Below are 4749 nucleotides of genomic sequence, written 5' to 3' on the forward strand. Positions count from 1 at the left end.
AGGTACAGACCAAAAGAAATGTCAAGTGTCTGCAACATTATCCCTCAAAAATGAGAATAAGGCAGCCCAAACGGCCTAAAACGAGACCTCCTAGTCCAACCATTTCTCTGTGATTCCCGTAGAGAAACCACACAAAAAGCTATAGGCGGGAAACTACCCTGTCCCCAAATAGAAAACATGACGGTCATAGCTAAGACTCTACTCCTACACTAATCTTGTTTCGAGGAGCTCACACTAACACTCAATCCTACATGCTAACGTGATCGTCGTCCGAATCTGAAACCAGAACGACCAAGTCTATGTACACCATCCGTCCTCCTCTCGCTACCGCGATGCGCTCCTGTTCCAGCATCTCGAACCTAGTTCCCCCCGAAGGGTGAACCGTTGTGAATCAGTCCACCATGGACATCTGACAATGGGCGTTTGTCCGCCAAAGCACACACAGAAGACGCGAGGGTCAACTCCAAAGAATTACGTAAATAATAAATCCAATAGATACAGATAGATATAGCTACTTAGGCTTATAAGTTAGAGATAGCATCCTAGGGTTGTACAGTTCACAATGAATATAAAAGACGATAATAACAATTAACATGCATCAGATAAGATTAACAATTATCAATCACACACAGCAACTAAGTCAGTATGCATGTTGCATGAAATGCAAATGACGGTTAACCCAGTTAACCAAATGCATTCCGGAAACGGATGGACATCAACGGATCAGCCCTAACACCAGCCACGGTGGGACCATTTCGGCCCGCGTGCCTCTTACACCACACAAAGGTAGCCAGATCAGCAGTAAACCCGAAGGTCTGCCATTTCGGTCTGCTACAAGAGTCGTCTACAAACGCTCTTACACGGCATTCCGGGTCTTATGACCATTTTGGAAACCGACGAGGTCCAGAGTACGTCCTGTGTTAATACCTCATTAATGTTGCATGAATGCAGGATGATTAGTCAAACAACGTCTCCGAATCTCACTCGACAAGTCGCCACGTGTTCTAGCTAAATTAATGTCTCTAAAAGCTTACCCTAAGGTAAAGTCGATTCTGCGACAAAAGACACACTTCACAACAACACATTATCTCGTGATGATCTCCAAATCATCCGACTCATCTCCATCCGATGGTCAAAACTGCTCAACGAGCAAAGAGTATCAACATACTCGGAAACTACCGGTTTCCCGGACTTATCCCCAGGATAGCCCCACAACACAACTGCTCCCAGAGCACAAGAGTATCAACATACTCAAAAACTTACTAGTTTTCTCAGCTCTTGGACTCGACGACACTTCTCATTTTCAAAACTTAATGTTCAAGCCCTAAACTTTCGTCTGAGTCTTTTATCATTACATTAAGGGTTTTGAGGTTGTTTAATACATTATGGAGGTTCATTATGCAATTGTTTAAGTTTCGTCTCTAATCCTATTAGTTTCAAAGTTCTCATAATTCCAATGATTCCCTGGAGAAGGTCTCAAAACAAAAGGTCCATCATCACCCAAGTAATGGCCCGAGAAGTTCCCAGGTAAGCTGGCCGGGCACAATGCCTCATTAAAAGCCCTTCTTGCCTTAGACAGAACAACCCAAGTTCTTACGTGACTTCAAATGGGGTGTTTCCAATATCATTTTCAAACTCATTTTCCTTTGAGAAGGTCTTGATCCATAAAACAATAATAGGGTACGAACCTCGGTCCGTCCCATCAAACTTCCCAAAATCCCAAAATAAAATCGGCATGACATGCCCGTTATCCTCACTCTAAAGCATAACAGATATATGTGTAATAGCATAGTTAAGTTAGCACAATTCAACAATCATAGCTCATATATCAACACATCCTAAGTTAACCACATAACACTTAGCATATAGAGCAGATATCACACATCCTAAATTAACCATTTAGCACATAGCTGAAGGTATGAAAAACGGTAGAAAGGGGGGTTTGAATAACGTTTTCAGTACAAAACTACCACCTTAAAGATTTTGACAAATCTTTCGAGAACTTAAGTGCTAAAGATAAGAGATAGAAAAGCACACAGGGATTTTATCCTGGTTCACTTGATAAATCACTCAAGCTACTCCAGTCCACCCGTTAAGGTGATTTCTTCCTTCTTAGAATGAAGGCAATCCACTAATCAGGTAAGAGTTACAACTGCACTTGAAACCTACAAGTGACTAACAATTACACTGACTTAGCTCACACTAAGATTCACTCTCTTAGTCTTCTCTAGGATCCGATCAACCTTGATCTCCTAAAGGAACTAAACAAACTGTTTATCAAAGAAATGTTTACAAGAGATTTGCTTCTAAAAAGCTAATAGTAAACACAATGAATTTCAGATGAAAGAAAGCTTAGAATATTTTGAATATGTCTTGCGCGTATATTTTTTCTTCTTGCCGCTTCTTTCAATCTTCAGCCTCTATATATACTCCAAGGATTAGGGTTGAGCGTTGCATGGGAAATGCTACCGTTGGAGGGCAGTTCTGGAAAATCCAGCTTCTGCTGTGGCTGAGAACGTTAGGTAGGTCGTCAGGAAGGTACACTTGCTTTTGTACTTGGATAGCGACTTGACCTTTTAACCTAGGAGACTTCTGATCAGGGGAATACTTCATATTGGAACTTGTGAAGCCGGTTGATCAGAGTCAGAGGGAAAGCACAGATCCTCTGACCATTGTATCTTCTGATTCTGAACTCAGAGGGAAGAACATGGCCTTCAGAGTTTCTTGCTTCTGGACTTCAGAGTTACCACTATTCAGCTTCTGGATCTTCAGAGTCTTCTACACCATCAGAACATCTGAACCTTCAGTGTTTCTTGGTTATCAGAACTTCTGGATCTTCAGAGCTTCTAGCGACTGAGTCCACATCAGAGTTTGTATAGCTTCAGAACTTCTGAAGCTTTTCCACTGTTCATACTGAACATGGTGAATGCGAAAGCGTTGCTTGGGTTACCCTTTATACACAGTGCTTCTGATTTGTGTGAGATTGAGTTGAGGTCAGAGCCTGTAAATAGCACACTCAGAAAAACACGTTAGAGTACCACAATTGTTCATATCAAAAGGTTAACTTGTAATCATCAAAACATAGAGTTGTACTACTAGATCAAAACTTGATCTTACAATAGCATGTAAGTCAATCTCAAAAACAATCAATAGATGAATACTCATCATTGTCAGCCGAAGCCTCAGAAAACATTTTCCAGTCAAACACAAACAAGTGCATAAACAATAAATCAAGTCGAATTCGTCGACACCTAAAGCATTAGCTAATAGTTCAGTGAGTAGCCCTCACCTGTAGATTCTCCAGAGTTCTCTTCAAACGCTCCTTCACAATCCTCTTTTCCTGCTCCAAGTGTTCCTCCAAACGAATCTTTGAGCAAACGAAGCGAAGGTCAATCAAAACAAGTCAATTCGGTCAATACAATACTAACTAGCGTTTAGACAAAGCTTAAGAAGCTTCAGAGTACAATATTTAAGCATGAATAGACGACAGAACCTCGTTCGCTAAAACGAGCATAACTCGAGCTACAGAACTCGGAATGGCACGAAACCAGCGCCAAAATTTCGACAATCGAAAGAGCTACGCAATGGCTCAGGTCATAGAGACCCAAAAATTATTTTTGGACACGGTACCCTAAGCAATAGGTTTCGGCCACTATGAAAAATAGGGTTTCCGAACTTTTTCTTTGATCTAAATCGATTCCTAGGTATTCTTAGGCGATATCTAGGCCAAGGAAACTCTCAGAAAAATTATCGAATCGAAAACTGTCGCAGGGGTATTTTGGTCATTATTTTCAGCTCAGAATTTCAAAATCAGAGTTTCGAAAAACAAATTAGATGGGGTTGATACTAACGACGATTATGACGACTAATCTTACTAACGCTAAGCTCAGTCGAGAGTTTTAAGCCCAAAGGTTGGAACTTTAGCCAAAAATGGGTATTATGAGCAGAATTGAAACTCGGCAGCAATTCGGCGAGAATCAGCAAAATGAAATCCGCTAAACATGCTCAAGGGCACGCATGGAATAAGTTTAGAAAGAAAGATGAAGTCATTTGGATAGTTTTGCAAAAAGCTCAAAACTTAGAGCACAGAAAAACATAGAGAAAAGCTATGGAAACGACGATCAGAGGTAAGGATTAGCGACTATACCTCGATACCTTCAAGTAGCAACTGTTGAATCAACGATCAAGCAAGAAATGAAGAAAAGCTCTCCTCCTCCCTCTTCTCTCCAAGCCGCGGATTGTGTGTGTGTGTTTGTGAGGTTTTTGTTTCAAGCTTCACATATTTATAGGGAATGAAATGGAAGTATGAATAGATATTTATCAAGATTGGATAAGTATGAATAGATATTTATCAAATATTGGATAAGGTTGAATAGATATTTATCAGAGATTGGATAAGAATGAATAGATATTTTGTAAACCGGTACAGTTTTGTTTAGATATCGGAGGATTTAACTCATAGAGTTAAGATAAAAATATAAAAGCGATCCCGATTTCTTCCTACTGATTCCAACGTATTTTAGACACGATATTCACCCCGCTGAATCTTCTAATTCTTCAAAGAAATATCGGTATGATTTTTGGTTTTCGAGGCTTGTTTTTAATGCTATATATAGAGGTTGGAAAACGCGGGAAAATGAAAGTTTCGCGAACCTGATTTTTCCGGCTTCATTCTCCATGAATTCTAAGATAGGTTTTGGCGAAAGAATTCCAAAACTAAAAAGAGGTTCCCTTGTATTTTAGGCGACT

The sequence above is a fragment of the Lotus japonicus genome, chromosome 4 (assembly GCF_012489685.1).
Source record: "Lotus japonicus ecotype B-129 chromosome 4, LjGifu_v1.2".
NCBI classification, from domain to species: Eukaryota; Viridiplantae; Streptophyta; class Magnoliopsida; order Fabales; family Fabaceae; genus Lotus; species Lotus japonicus.